The sequence below is a fragment of the Benincasa hispida genome, chromosome 2, assembly GCF_009727055.1.
Source record: "Benincasa hispida cultivar B227 chromosome 2, ASM972705v1, whole genome shotgun sequence".
Taxonomy (NCBI): domain Eukaryota; kingdom Viridiplantae; phylum Streptophyta; class Magnoliopsida; order Cucurbitales; family Cucurbitaceae; genus Benincasa; species Benincasa hispida.
Genome location: NC_052350.1, coordinates 34,844,023 through 34,861,498, shown reverse-complemented (window position 1 = coordinate 34,861,498; position 17,476 = coordinate 34,844,023).

Here is a 17,476-nt window from a genome sequence, read left to right as displayed (position 1 = left end):
ACATTTCACCTACCATGTCGTTAGTGGCAGAGGTTTAGAAAGGACGAACGCGTCGAACGTCAGACTTAGGCAGTCCAATTAATGCTGTTGGCGATCCAAGCTTTATAAATAAAAGCTGATGAGCATAACTTCAAATTATCCGGAGATTATCCCTCAAATCGGGGATTTTCCCCGTGATCCAAACAAACTACGTGAGATGATGGTTGAGAGTTCTTCACCTCCTTCATCCATTCTAAGTGACGACCGGAGCCTTCAACCAGAGCTAGATCTCGAGAGAGTCAGCTCCTCCACCCATCCATGGCACCACTGGCAGCCTTGACGCACATCCGCTGGAAGCAAAGCTTTGCTTCAAGCCGGTCATTTCTTTTCCTTTCTTTTCCTATATTGTATTGTATGACAATTTGGAATTAAGGAATTAATACAACTTGTTTTCAATGCACTTCTCTATTTCCTTCAACTCCATCTCCATCTTCTTTGCTTAGCATCTTTACTTTCATTGCAACACTTAGTGGGAATGTATGGGTATTGTATACTTAGTCATGTGGATTAAGAATATGAAGCATGTAGCAACCCACCGAGAGGTGTGCATTGCATGAGTGTGTGAGTAATCTTATGTGCTTAGTGTTAAGCAACTGCAACGCCTATCTATAGGCTAACGCATTGCTTGTCTATGAGTGAAGTCAGCAACAATTAACTGCCTGGGAGGGTAAGTGGTTAGATGCCTTGGGCAATGTATGCATCGTTCACTAGGGATAGTAACAATCTTGCGTCAACCAAGTTCATGCGATTGTCTTGTAGTATGTATGCTTCATTCGCCCATTAGGGATACTCGGGAGGGTAGTCTAAGGGCAGGATCTACGCTTGGGAAGGTCAGGTCAGAATCTCAGCTCGGGAGAGTCAGATTAGAGCGCATAACAAAAGACATAGGAGCTTAGGAATAAGCACTGTTTGCTATTAACCCATTGCATGCATCCTAGAGATAGGACACGATTGAGTGCGGTCATCGCAGAATTATGTGCATTTTGCATCATCGCATAGGAAAAGAGTAGAAACTTAGGAATAAGCTCTATGGACACTTTTTCATTCAACACATACTTCCTACACTTAGGAGCACCGCATTTCCATTGGAAAATGATTTTTCGTGCATGAGTGTAGCATGAGCGCATTAACTTGCATTGACTAGGGTTGCCCTTGCGGTCACTCTTAAGGGTTGCAAGGAAATCATCTCCGCATTTTATCTATTTTCCCACACATTTATTTCAGGTCAAGGTTTTTCATATCTCTACCTTTCATGCATAGTCTCATTGCATTGTCTGTTAGATAGAAGTAGGAGTAGGATTAACTTAGCAACATCGCCTCCATTCTTTTATTTAAACCGCCGCATGCACATCACCACAAACATATAGCTACAAGTCCCTATGTTCGACCTCGGATTACCTGAGAAACTTGCGTTCGTATTATACTTGGCGTGAGCGCAAGAAAACTTGTGGCAGGATGCATGGTCATCGCATACATTCATTAACGCATTATCATTCCAATGCATGACCACTAACACATGACTATCAACGCATATCTTAGGAAAATTTATCGCATATTGCATCCAAGTGATTTTAGTTGTCGAGTAAACTTGACTTCTAAATTTTCGTCATCAAGTTTTTGGCATCGTTGTCGGGGACTTGGCAGCTAAATGTTTGTTAAGTTTTGTGTCTCTGCGAGCAAACTTTTTATCTTAGGAGTATTGCAGCTTGTGCGACCAGGTTGTAAACAGTATTAAAGTGTAGGCGATGCGCTGAAAGCCAATGTTGACCCCGAGGTAGAAGGGCAATCAGTCGCAAAAGAGCTGAAGGCAGTTCTAAGCTCATGGTGGCCAACATGCGCCCAACAATTGCTGGAGGTTCCAATGGTCAGGGAAACTTGACTCGAGCAGTTGAGAGCCATCTCCTACATGGAAAACTCCTTGCGATGACAACACTCTTATTTTTCTAGGGACGTCTTCTACTCTATCTTTACTTTGCTTTCTTAGTATAGGTTATTTTTTTATTTTCATTATTATTTTGGATATATGGCTGCTTCCTTGGATGTGGTACGTTCACTCTTGTAGGTGCAACAATAAGTCTCCTCAGTTCGTAGTTCAACGGAAGAATTCCTTTTATCCTCCAACGCATGGTTTTGATCGCGTGGATTCCAATGTATGATCGCATGCGTTGTTCCGCCTAAGATCTTTTCTTGTTATCTTGTGTGCCTTATCCCTTTGAAATTATTTCTTTCCCGATTGCGTTGTTTTGCGATGTTTCTATGATGGTACATATAGTTCATCGCATCTTCTAACTAATCAATGCAAGGCATTCTTTGATTTTATTAGCTTCTTCAAATTTTAAAAGTCTTAAGTTTTATTTTCTGCAAACCTTTGTTCAAACATTTATTATCGCATTCTTGTAATTTCTTTTTAGCTTTGCGGTGAGAACGCTACCAACCTCTAAGTTTGGGGGTGGCAGCGGTCTCGGAGAATTGTGTTCATTGCATTGCGATCATTTGAAAAAAAAATAAAAATGAAAAAATAAAAAATAATAATTAAAAAATGAAAAGAATGCAAGCTTTTGAGAATAACAACTCCACTGTCAATGTAATGGGGAAACCCATGTTGATAAAAGTTAAGCTATGAAAGGCACTTGCTCGAAGTTGGATGTCTGCATGACACACGTGTTGGATTTTATGTCCTAAAACTCGTAGTTTGTAAATTGATAAACATATTCTGTTTTGTTTTTCGATAAATTTGTTATTGAAATTGTAATCTTGAATCCAATAAACTAAGGTCCTGAGGCTATATAATGTAGTTTGAACTTTATGTAGTGACATAAATGTGGATCAAGTTCAAATATATAGCAAAATGGTCTATAGTATATGAATAAGGTTGGGCGCCTTATTCTGGGGACACTATGGATGAGGCCCACTTTGTAGTTAGTACAAACGATGTGATCTTGATTCGTTCATATAGAGATATGTTAGTGGGGGCATCCTATGCAATGAGTTTGCATAAGACTCAACCATGAAATAGTCACTTTTTACGTTCTAAATGCCGTTTTATGTATAAAACTGACTATTTCGTTAATTGATGACCTAGGTAACTTAATCTTAATCCTGAGCTAACTATGAACTCCTATTCACTCGAAATTATCCTTAGATCTGCATAGGTGAGGGCAACTCATTATCGCTGGCCCAATAAGCCTCCCATTTCAGGGGTAAGATCAAGTGGATAGTTGGGAACATAGGGTGCAAGAAGGAATTCACTCCTACCCATTATAGGGATAGTAGATAGGTTGTTCCCTTTAATACTGAATCCAGGTTTTGAACAAGGGGCCCCACCTCTCCTTGGCCTGAGAGGGATTCGATTTATAGGTTGGACCTTAAACCAATTGTTCATTAGAGGATCAGTGAAACTTAAGGAACAAGATGTAGTCTTGGGGGTAAAATGGTTTTTATGACCCAGCCGAGATTACGAACAACCTGTGAAGGATTAGCTTACTAATCATGGTTATATCATATGGACACAAATATATCTATAGTGAGGGGAGTGTAACTACGGAACTGTAGTGGAATGACCTGTTAGTTAATGAATGTTGATTAGCTCCGTCTAAGAGTTTAGCTAGCTAATCTCGGATCGTTGAAGCCCATGATCTATAGGTCCATTAGGTTCCCCTATTAGCTCATATGAAATAAACATAGAACATGATGATAGAATAATTCGAATTGTTCGAATTAGGTGAAGAGAGAGAAACCAACAAGTATATGTGATATAGTGGTCAGTTTTTCAGTTTAGAGATACAGCTTTAATATTTAAATGTGATTTAAATATCAAGAATATGAATACGTTCATATTCGAAAGCTCGGAAATAATAGAAATGGTCAAAGATGTAAAAAGTCAAAGAGTTGACTTTTGACTTTGAAAAGTCAAACTTTGACCGACCTTATATTCAAATGCGATTTGAATTTTGAGAAAATAAATGTGGATTCATGCTCGGGAGGTCAAAATTAGTCAACACGGAAAAATTCATAAAAAGTCAAAATGTTGAATTTTTGGTCAAAGTTTGACTTTGACCAAATGTCTATTTTGCCCTTTGACTAAAGTTAGTGGGAAAATCCAAAATTTTGTTGGATAATTCCTAACAAAATAGTGGGCTAGGTGTTGGGTTAAAGTGGAGACATCAAGCTCACTTAGACAGTGGATTCTAGGTGTTGGGTTTTTATGAAGTTGTTTCATGCAATTTTGCATGGTTTTTTTTCTATAAAATGGGCTTTCAATTATGGATGAAAAACTTTTGGCCATCTTTCGAATTTTACTTTCCAAAATTGGGCTGGAAAAAGAAAAATCCAAACCAAAAGAAATTCCATCTTTTCCATCTCTTTCTCTCTCTCGGGCTTCATCATCCATCGGGTCCCACAACCCGGTTCTGATTCTAGAGGATAGTAAGTCAACTCTAGTGGTGGTTCGGAAGAGTTCGGGTTGAGATTCAGCGAGGAAAAGTGGTTTTTGAGAGCTTCAAAGGTTGTATGCTATCCATTTTAATTTACTGTTTTTTTCTTCAATTGCATGTTATTTTCCTTTATAAGAAAAGCAATTAGAATGTAATTAGGTCCTTTTTTCACTGCGTATGTCTCGTGTTCCATCAACACGTGGGGGCAAGCTAAAACAAAGGCAAGTCACCATGATAAGCACATAAGCGTAACTCCTCTATCCGGCGCAAGCCAAATCAAACGAGACAAAAGTGAGTTAAATATGGAACGCAATCGAAGTTGGATGCCCGCATGACACAGTGGGGGTAAGCCAAAAGAAGGGCATAACCAGGTTCAACGCTGCATTTGAATAAGTCATCGCAACGTTTTGAAGTATTTTTGACGAACGCTTTTTTAAAAGCTAAATGCAAAATTGCGGTGAATGAATAAAAGTTTTTGAGCAAAGGCTTATCGGATCTAAACTCAGAAAATATCTTTTTGAAGAAGCAGCCAAAGTGGAGGAGAGCATTGCGGTGATCAAAGGTGTGTGTGAATTATATTATGAGAAACTGGTCATCGCAAAGGAAATCATGAAGGTGAGTTAGAATTTCTCGAGTATATTCTAAGAAGCATGATTTTAAGTTTGGGGGTGTGATGACATCCAGAAATGCATGTCATCTTAGACCTTTTACTTAGAATTATGAAGGTTGTTAGGTAGAATATGCGACAGTCATGATAGGAATTCACGAGAAAGTGAGCTTGCATCGATCAGCATGTTGAATCTCAGCCAACCCATTATTTTGCGATATTATGCGATCAATGTTCTATTTTTGTAGATAAAACAGGAAATGGATGCAAACGCGAAAATCGGACCACCCATAGACGATCGCATGCGGAGAAACAATCCATCACAAAGGCAAACGCATCGATCAATGCATGGATGTTGCGGTAATCAGCCGTATGCATCCATCACATAGAAGTTGTGCTCCTCAAGCAATTGCGGTATTAAGCGAATGCAGTCATTGAATAATTACGGCTACGCAACAACGCATGCTAATGGGATCAACGCAAGGTTGGTGAAATGAATGCATCAATGCATCTACCTCGAGAAAAACCAAAAGAAGACGCTGAGAGTTCTTCACCTCCTTCATCCATTCCGAGTGACGATCGGAGCCTTTGACCGGATCTAGATCTCGAGAAAGTCAGCTTCTCTGCCCATTCATGGCACCACCGGTAGCCTTGATGCACATCCACTGGAAGCAAGTCTTTGCTTCCAGCCTGTCATTACATTTCCCTTTCTTTTTTTATATTGTATTGTATGACATTTTGTGATTAAGAAATTAATACAATTTGTTTTCAATACACTTCTGTGTTCCCTTCAACTCCATCTTCATCTTCTTTGCTTAGCATCTTTACTTTCATTGCAGCACTTAGTGGGATTGCTTGGGTATTGCATACTTAGTCATGTGGATTAGGGATATGAAGCATGTATCAACCCATCGAGAGTGTGCGTTGCGTGAATGTGCGAGTAACCTTATTTGCTTAGTGTGAAGCTGTGGCAACGCCTGTCTATAGGCTAATGATACCTTGTAGAAATACAAGTTATTTATACTATTTTATTTAGATATTGTAGCTAAAAGAAAGAAAAGTTGCGTCGATAGTATAGAAATTGGCTAAGAAATGCGAGAATTATGAAATGCCGTCAATAGACCCACTAACACCATTGCGATGGTAGAATAGAATGTTTCAGCTTTTGTTTTGCAGGAAATCAGTCACCGCATGCATTCATGGCTCAAAGATAAAATAAACAACGCATCGCATTATGCTTATCAATTAAGAATGAAGAGATAATCAATGCAATGACGACACATGCGACAATTGATCAAGAGCTTAGCGATTAACACAATTTCAACCGCATGTGGTAATAAAAAACATCACCGCATGCGGCGATCGATCGGAGATATATAGAGCAACGCAATTACGGAGGATTCTGACAAGTGTACAGCTTTCAGTTGTGCATTTCTGACAGTTTGATTGCGTAACAGAAGGAATTTCTCATTCCACCATTTTAGAAACTACCTTAACCATATAGTGAGGACCACAAACGCAAAGAGTGAAGCCTCACCTATAAATAGCTTCTGCAAAATCACTGGAAGACATACATGTATACATAGAGACGTGCATATACTTATTCTAAGAGAGAGACTGGTCTGAAATGGCTGTCCATAGTAGATCCGGGAAGAACCACGAGACAAGGCTGAAAGGTGAGTCTCCGGGTAGAGAATCCTTCCAATTCCTGTAGCTGAAGCTCTGTGCGAAGGTCAATTCTACAGGGAAAGCAAGCCTGAGAGGGAAGCTTTCCTCTCTACCACTTTCACAAGTCGGTAAGCACAATCTCCATTCAGGATCTGTGTCAAGACGTTGACACTCTTTTTGTATTTGTTTCTAATCTCTATTTCATCACTTGTATTCATCTTCTTTACTCTTTCATTCACACCATGTATCGAACACTTAATCTTAGTATTAAATGTTATGATCATCACCACTGTCATCTCTCTGTCTATTTTCGTTCATCCGTAATCCATTTTCTCCATGTTGTTTTCTTAATCCCTTGGGTAAATAGCAAGAATTAAGTGAGTGAGATAATTTTTGTTAAGGAAATAATTAAGTTTAGCTAAAGCATGCTTGATGGCATCTTCACCTGTGAGAGCAGAAGTGAAGATGTTATTCTGCCTATCGAGAGATTGTTGGAAGAATGCGTTAACTAAAGCGAGAAGTATTTCCATAGATGGAAACAACCTTGCGTTCAACACATTCATCCCTGTTTCACCATAGAGATATGGGAACGTGGCCGATCACTGAGAGGTGTACGCCAAGGGAAAGCGGAACCTTAGTTGCATCTTTAATGCAATCGACAAACTTGCGGTGTTTTTACTATTTATTCTTTCTTTTGTTACTTCATCCATAAAGACTTGCCCTCGCATACNATCTTTAATGCAATCGACAAACTTGCGGTGTTTTTACTATTTATTCTTTCTTTTGTTACTTCATCCATAAAGACTTGCCCTCGCATACCACGATTCTTTATACAACTTCACAATGTATCTTGTATCATAATAGTTTAAGATTTATTTTATTAATGCAATTTTACTTCATCGCAATTTATATTCCTGTATAAACCAAATTCTTTATTCATTGTTAAATCGATTGCATGTATCACAAAGGTAATGCATTAACGAAAACAATCCCTGTGTTCGACCTCGGATTATCACAAAAGAAACTTGCGTTGGAATTATACTTGGTTTCAGCGCAAGGAAACTTGAGACACACATTACTCCATCGCATACAACGAGCATATCATTAACAACACATATATTTAGACGCAGTATCGCATAAAATTATCTTTAACGCATATACTTGTTCATTCATTCGTATTCATATTTGTCCACATGCTTAAAGATAAATACAAAGAGATCAAAAAAATTAGCGTATCAGCTAACGCATTGCTTGTCTATGAGTAAAGGTCAGATCAGAATCTAGGCCTGGGAGGGTCAGATTAGAACGCATAACAGAAGAGATATGAGCTTAGGAATAAGCACTATTTGCTATTAACGCATCACATGCATCCTAGAGATAGAATATGATTGTATGCGGTTACCTTGCTTTTATGCATTTTGCATCATCACATAGGAAAAGAGTAGAGACTTAGAAATAAGCTCTATGGACACTTTTGCATTCAACACATGCATCCTAGACTTAGGAGCACTGCGTTTGCATTGGAAAATGATTTTTCATGCACGAGTGTAGTGTAACGCTGAATTTATGCGATGATATGCACGCACGGTTCAAGTCCAATGATATGCAATAATGACCTACCTTGACTCAATTCATGCAATACTACTTCTAGATATGCGTTATTAATGAATGTTCTTGTAGTATGTTGTGCGTTGTCACAAGTTTCCTTATGTTGGAACCAAGTATAATTCCACCGCAAGTTTCTCGGTGTGATCCGAGGTCAAATACAGGGACTGTTTGAGGTTATTGCGTTATGTTTATGATACATGCGACCAGGTTTTTCAACTTTATAAAAGAATGGTTTGTACAAGTATTAAGAATGCGTTAAAGTAAAGTAAAGCAGTAAAAATGCAATAATAAAATAAAGTGCAATAAACCTAAGCTAAAATGGTACAAGATACAGGTCTCATGATATGGGTTCTGAGGTCAAGGTTGGCTGTGAAGATTATACAAAGATCGTGTGATGTGTTGACAAGTCTTATGTGTGAAGCAGAAAAGCAAAAATAACTAATATAAACATCGCAAGTTACTTAATTGCGCTAATGACATAAGTATGGTTCCACTTTCCCTTGGCGTACACCTCTCGATGATCGACCACGTTCCCACATGTTTGTGGTGAAACAGAGATGAACGTAATGAATGAAGGTTGCTTCCATCTTTCGAACTATTACTCGCTTTAGTTAACACATTATTCTAACCTTCTCTCAATAGATCAGAATGGCATCTGCACTTCTACTCTCACAGATGAAGATGCCGTCTACCATGCCTTAGCTAAACGCATTTATCTCTTTAACATAGATTAAGTACTCGTTTAATTCATATTAAATACCAAGGGATTAAGAAGACTTTATGGAGTAAACGATAAACGGAGGAACGGAAATAGACAGAGAAGTGGTGATGAAAACGATTGAGACATTCAATATATCTATTCAGCGTCTGATACATGGTGTGTGAATGAAGAGATAAAGAAGATGAAATACAATGATGAAAAGAGATAGAAACAAATACAAACAAGCGCCAACATCTCGGAACCGATTTGGATGGAGGTTTTCTTGCCAGTGTGGATGGATCGTGCAGAAGGATGAGCTTCCTATTGGGTTGTATGTCCTAAATCTCGTAGTTTTTGTAAATAAGTGAACTTTAGTACATATGAAGTTATTCAAGTGAATTAATTGTTTATTCTAAATCCAATTAAACTACGAACCCTTGGCTATTATTATGAGTACTTGGACTTTATGTGGAGACATAAACAGGATCAAAGTTCGAGTAAGTAGCCTAAATAGTCTATATTACATGGATCAGGTTGGGTACCTCTTCCTGGAGACACTATTGAATATGGCCCGCTTCATGATTGTTACAAATTTTGTAAGGTGTCATAAACGAAGTGATCCTGATTTGTTCATGTAAAGACATGTGAGCGAGGTGTTCTACATAATAAGATTGTGTAAGACTGACCCTGAAATAATCACTGTTACGTATTAACACTGTTCACGATTAACACTGATTAATTTCACTTAACGATGACTTAGATAACTTGATCTGAATCTTGAACTATCTATGAACTCCTGTTTATTCAGAATTATCCCTTGATCTGCATAGGTGAGAGTAAGCTTAATAGCACTGCTCAATATTCCTCCCATTCCAGGGATAAGACTGGGTAGATAGCTGGGGACATAGAATTTGCAAGACGGAATTCACTCCTAACCAATTTAGGGATAGTAGAAAGGTTGTTCTCTTAAGTGTTGTTCCCGGGTCTTGAACAAGGGGCCCTATCCTCTCACTGGCTCAATGGGGAATGGATTTAGTGATTAGATCCTAAATCAATTATTCATTAAAGGGACAGTGGTACTTAAAGAGAAAAGATGTAACTCAGAGGTAAATCGATAATTGACCTAGCTGAAGTTATGAATGACTTGTGAAGGATTGACTTATCGATGACGGTTATATCAAATGGACACAAATATATCTACAGTGAGATGAATGCAACTACGGGCTTTAGTGGAGTGTTCCGTTAGTTAACGAATGTTGGTTAACTAGGTTAAAGAGTTTGGCCGGTTAATCTCGGATCGTTGGAGCTCATGATCTATAGGTTCATTAGGTCCCTCTACTAGCTCATAAATAGACTAAAATCTTAGATAGTGTGGTGAATGAGTTTGAACCGTTCAAATCTTGGCTTAAGGAATGAAAGTAAGATATATACGATATATCGACGTTTAATTATGAATTTAACGGACAAATAGAGTTAATTATAATATTTAAATATGATTTAAATATTAATTTATATATGAATAAGGGATTCCATATCGTTTTTTAGAAAAATCAGGACAAGTGGGAAAGAAATAATTTATATTTTAATTAAAGTTAATTAAATATTAAATTATTTGTATTTATTTAATTATTTATTATTATTTTTTAAAATTAAAAATCAATTTTAATTCAATTTTTTTGGAAAATTCATTGAAAAATTGATTTTAATTTGCGATTTGAAGAATGAATTCTTCCCACAATCTTTCCACTAACTAAGGCCTAGGATCTTGGTTGTCTTCTTCACAAATTTCCAACAAATTATACCATTTTGTGTTGTCAACATTTTGATGAATTGGATTCCATGTTATTCTTTAATAAATAGAGATGATTTTTGCATAAAAAATGATTAAGAATTTTGTTGAAATAAAAGGTTAATTTTGCAAAATTCAATCCATTGTTCATCTTCTCCCAACCTTCACTTCCTTCTCAAATTCACCACCAAAATTTGGATCCCACCATCCAATCTAAGCCTAGAAATATGTAGAGAAGACTCTTGTGGTGGTCTACAACCAAGTGGTGCTGAAATTCATCAAGAATTGAAGGAGAATTTGGAGCTTCAAGAGTAAGTGTTCTTGAAACTTTGTTTTTCCTTTTTTAATTGCATGTTTAATCCTCTAAATTGAGCATCTTAGAGTGAAAATTGATGAAATCAACTTCTGCTGCATGCTCATTTATCCTGCAATTGATATTAGAACTAATTAATTTCACTCAATTTGCTTTGGTGGGGCTTAATTCATGAGATGAATGTTTATGGGAGCTAAATTTGTTTTTCTGGCTTTGGCATTTTTTTTACCCTGCATTTGTGGCCAATTGTTGTAATTAATCTAGGTGTTTGCTCGTTAATGAGTTGGGAAGAGTCTATATTTTTCCCAAGATTTATCGAGTTGTAATTTAGCCAAATCTTGAAGAGAACCGAGATGCTCATGAAGAAGGAAAACAGAGCAGTTTTTTTTTTCTTCTGGTTGAACTCACGGGAGGAAGAAGAAGATGAAGTTGACGGTCAAACTTTGATCGGTTTAGTCAAAGTTTGACCGGCTCAACCTTTTTTGGACCGGTTCAACCCTATTTCAGCCGGTTCAGCCCGTTTTCGAGGTGTTTCAAGCCGGTTCAAGCTGGTTCGAAGTGTTCAGGACTTGTTCAAGCTATTTTTTTTTTAAATTATTATTGTAATAATTTAGGTTTTTACTTGCTAAAAATGCCAAAACTGGTCCAATTTAGTGTGTTTTAAATTTATTTATGCATTATGAATGTATGTTTAAGTAATTTAAATTTATTGTACATATAGTATGCCATATAGACTTAAATCCCCACCATAGGATAAACATGTTTCATGCATTTTATGTATGTTATAAATGTTATAATGTATTTTATGCATTATTATTTTAATTTCATGAGTGTTAATATAATTAGTTATATTAATTAATGAAATGTATATATATGTTATGGTTTTTTGAATTGTTGTTATAAAATAAATTAGAATTTTAAAATCTATAACAAAGATAATTGCATGCTCACCTAGGGAAAAACCGGTGCAACTCAAATCAACCTCTTTTAATAGTTAAAATTAGGTCGATATCTTGTAAAATTGTGTTTATAAAACTCACCCAGCAAAATCCTGTCTAAGGCTGGAGGTATTTAAGTTGATGGTTTACGGAACACCTCCTACCTGGGGATAGAGTTGGCGTCTGAGTTTAGTTAACCCGATTTTATGAGCATGCGAGAGCGGTGTAAGGTGAGTTAAAATGATTTAAATCACTTAAACATCATAGGTTAATACAAACTAGTATAAACGTTATACTTGGATAGTTCACCTAGACTTAGGTTGTATATATTTAGCCGGAATATAACCAAGTAAATACCCAATTAAATTACAACACTTCAGTGGGAGATTAATAATGTATACGATACATTATCATTAGCTCTCACGTCGCTAAGAGGTCATAACGTGACATCATATGCTCGGCTTCGAGTTTCTATTTGGGCAACCTCCCTTCGGAAAGTGTTTTCATGGGCCAATAACAAGGTGAATAGGGGAAGTAGTTCATAGTAAGTGGGTGGAGGGTGTGTGTCAACACATCCTACGATCTCTTCTATTACGTCACACCGTGAGATTCCTATGTTGCACCTGCTTGGTGTTTATAGGCGCCTATCCCTTTGGAGGGTTTGTAACATAGGATTCGGAACTCCGTGAACTCCAGAAATTGATAGAGTTACTTAGGTCCATTTTCAAGCAATTGTTTCTCCTTCTAGGGCTTGTTTTGATACTAATCTTTGTGATTCGAAAATGGAGGGTATACACTTACAAGACTTACTAAGTGTTAGTAAAGTTCTTGACCAAAGAAACGGAAACTAAATACTATAAGAATAAGAGTTATTTTGGTATTAGTATTTAGTCAAGAGTATCTTGATTCAGTGAAGGAGTGGTTGACTTCGGTAGGGGCCATTCTGACTCACTGAAGTATCGTTGCAAAATAGATAATGAAATATGGGTACATTATTACTTGCTAAATTAATTGGATTAAAATTTAGAGTAAATTCACTAATTAAACTTGTTCATTTCTTTCAGCAATGAGTACATCTATAGTTCAACTATTAGCTTCCGAGAAACTTAACGGCGATAACTATGGAACTTGAAAATCTAATTTAAACACTATACTAGTTATCAACGATCTGAGGTTTGTTTTAACGGAGGAATGTCCTCCAGTTCCTGCTTAGAATGCGAATCGAACTGTTCGAGACGCTCATGACAGATGGACGAAGGCTAATGAAAAAGCCAAAGTCTATATTTTGTCAAGTATATCAGATATACTATCCAAAAAGCATGAAAAAATGGTCACCGCTAAAGAGATCATGGACTCACTGCAAGCCCTGTTTGGACAACTGTCCTCCTCGGCTATGCATGATGCTATCAAATATGTTTACAATTGCCTGATGAAAGAAGGAACGAATGTTAGGGAACATGTTCTGGACATGATGGTCCACTTCAGGGAACATGTTCTGGACATGATGTTCCACTTCAACATTGCAGAAGTAAACAGGGCTGTCATGAACGAGAATAACCAAGTAGGGTTCATCATGGAGTCTCTTTCAAAGAGCTTTTTCTAGTTCAAAACTAACGCCATGATGAACAAAATAGATTATAATCTTACCACTCTTCTCAATGAGTTACAGATTTACCAGTCCTTATTGAAAAATAAAGGTTCTGAGGCAGAGGCAAATGTTGCTACTACCTCAAAGAGGAGATTCCAAAAGGGATCTACCTCTGGAAATAAATCTATCCCAAAGAATAAAGGTATTCAGAAGAAGAAAGGAAAAGGGAAAGGGAAAACACCTCCTACTACTACTGCAAGAGGCAAAAAGCCCATTGTAGAGAAAGGAAAATGTTTCTATTGCAACGGTCATGGGCACTGGAAAAGGAACTGCCCAAAGTACCTTGCCGATAAGAAGGCTGGAAAAGAGAATCAAGGTAAACACGATTTATTGGTTCAAGAAACATGCATAGTTGAGAATAATGATTCTACTTGGATACTAGATTCATGAACCACTAATCATGTTTGTTCTTCTTTTCAGAAAACTAGTTCCTGGAAACAACTAGGACATGGTGAGATAACTCTTCGGGTTGGATCAGGGGAGCACATCTCAGCTTTGGCAATGGGAGATGTAAAGTTGTTTTTTGGAAATAGATATATATACTTAGAAAATGTTCTGTATGTACCCTCTTGCAAGAGGAATTTAATATCTATTTCTTGTTTGATTGAACATATGTACAAAGTTTCTTTTGAAATTAATGAAGCGTTCATTACTAAAAGAGGTGTACAAATTTGTTCTGCAAACTTAAATAATAACTTATATAAGTTAAAAGCAACCAGAGTTAAGGCTATTTACAATACTTAAATATTTAAAACAGCTGAAACTCAAACAAAACGGCGACGCATTTCTCAAAGTACTTATCTTTGGCATTTAAGACTTGGTCACATTAATCTCAATAGGATTGAGAGATTGGTCAAGAATGGACTTCTAAACAAGTTAGAAGATAACTCTCTGCCACCATGCGAGTCTTGTCTCGAGGGAAAAATGACAAAGAGATCTTTTACTGGAAAAGGTCTTCGAGCCAAAGAACCCATATAACTCGTGCATTCAGACTTTTGTGGACCAATGAATGTAAAGGCTCGAGGAGGGTGTGAATATTTCATCAGCTTTATTGATGTATATTCAAGGTACGGTTATATTTACCTAATGAATCATAAATCTGAAACCCTTGAAAAGATCAAGGAATTTAAGATCGAGGTTGAGAACCAATTAGGTAAAACTATTAAAACACTTCGATCTGATCGAGGTCAAGAGTATATGGACTTAAAATTCCAGGACTATATGATAGAACATGGAATTAAGTTTCAACTCTCTGCACCTAGTATGCCACAGCAGAACAATGTATCTGAAAGGAGAAACAAAACCTTGTTAGACAAGGTTCGTTTACTGATGAGTTACGCATCGTTGCCTAACTCATTTTGGGAATTCACAGTGGAGACCACGATTTATATTTTGAATAATGTTCCCTCTAAGAGTGTTTCAGAAACACCCTATGAGTTATGGACAGGGCATAAAGCTAGTTTACGTCACTTCCGAATCTGGGGTTGCCTAGCACATGTGTTGGTGCAAAATCCTAAAAAATTGGAACGTCGTTCAAAATTATGCCTATTTATAGGATACCCTAAAGAAATGAGAGGTGGGCTATTTTATGATCCTCAAGATGAAAAGGTAATTGTATCAACAAATGCTACATTCCTACAGGAAGACCACATACGTGATCATAAACCACGGAGTAAACTAGTATTAGAAGAGATTTCAAAAAATTCTATAGATAGATCACCAAGAGTTGCTGATCAAACTGGCCAATCAACAAGAGTCATTGATAGACCAAGCACATCTAGTCTGTCATGTCCATCTCAAGAGTTGAGAGAGCCTCGACATAGTGGGAGGGTTGTTAGAAAGCCTGACCGCTATATAGGTTTAGCTGAAACCGAAGTCATCATACCTGATGATGGCTTAGAGGATCTATTGACCTATAAACAGACAATGAATGATGTTGATCGAGATCAGTGGGTTAAAGCCATGGCCCTCAAAATGGAGTCTATATACTTCAATTCAGTCTGGGGAACTTGTAGATCAACCTGATGAGGTAACACCTATTGGTTATAAATGGATTTACAAACATAAACGAAACCATATAAAGCTCGATTAGTAGCAAAGGGTTATACCCAGGTGGAGGATGTAGACTATGAAGAAACCTTCTCACCTATTGCTATGATAAAATCAATAAGGATACTCTTATCCATTGCCACTTTTTATAATTATGAAGTTTGGCAAATGGATGTAAGACTGCCTTCCTAAATGGAAATCTTGAAGAGAATAACTACATGGTCCAACAAGAAGGGTTCATAGAACAGGGTCAGGAGCAAAAGGTTTGCAGGCTGAATAGATCCATTTATGGATTAAAATAGGCATTTAGATCCTGGAATATGAGATTTGATGTTGCAGTCAAATCTTATGGCTTTGAACAAAATGTTGATGAACCTTGTGTATACAAAAGGATCATCAACTCCACTGTAGCATTTCTTATTCTATATGTAGATATCTTACTTATTGGAAATAATGTAGGATACCTTATTGACATTAAGAATTGGCTAGCAACTCAATTTCAGATGAAAGATATGTGAGAAGCTCAGTATATTCTCGGGCTCCAAATAGTTCGGAACCGCAAGAATAGAACGCTATCTATGTCTCAAGCATCTTATATAGACAAAGTGTTGTCTAGGTTTAAGATGCAGGATTCCAAGAGAGGTCTTCTACCTTTCAGATATGAAATACTATTGTCAAAGGAACAATGTCCTAAGACACCTCAAGAGGTCGAGGATATGAGACGAGTTCCCTACACATCAGCTATCGGGAGTCTGATGTATTCAATGCTATGTACACAACTAGACATTTGTTTTGCAGTAGGAATTGTCAGTAGGTATCAATCCAATCTCGGGTTTGCACATTGGACTGCCGTTAAGAATATCCTCAAGTATCTAAGGAGAACGAGGAACTACATGCCTGTGTATGGAAATAAGGATCTGATCCTTGCCGGATACACTGATCCCGATTTTCAAACCGATATAGACTCAAGGAGATCTACTTCAGGATTGGTATTCACTCTTAATAGAGAAGCAGTAGTGTGGAGAAGTATTAAGTAGAGCTGCATTGCTGACTCCATAATGGAAGCAGAATATGTTGCTGCATGCGAGGCAGCCAAAGAAGCAGTATGGCTTAGAAAGTTCCTGAATGATCTGGAAGTTGTTCCAGACATGCATCTGCTAATCACTTTACATTGTGATAATAGTGGGGCAGTAGTGAACTCCAAAGAACCAAGAAACCATAAGTGCAAAAAGCATATTGAGTGCAAATACCATCTCATCAAAGAAATTGTGCAAAGAGGAGACGTTATTGTGAGAAAAATAGCATATGAGCACAACATTGCTAATCCATTTACAAAGGCCCTCCCGGCTACTGTTTTTAAGGGCCACCTGAAGAGTTTAAGACTACGAGTAGAATAAATAGGGCAAGTGGGAGAAATTAAAATTGTGGGTATGGGATGCCCTAGTTTATTGTATTTAGATTTCTCTTCCTGTACTCAACTTTGTTGTAACCCACTAGGAGTTTTAGTCCAAGTGGGAGTTTGTTGGGTTGTATGTCCTAAAATTCGTAGTTTTTGTAAATAAGTGAACTTTAGTACATATGAAGTTATTCAAGTGAATTAATTGTTTATTCTAAATCCAATTAAACTACGAACCCTTGGCTATTATTATGAGTACTTGGACTTTATGTGGAGACATAAACAGGA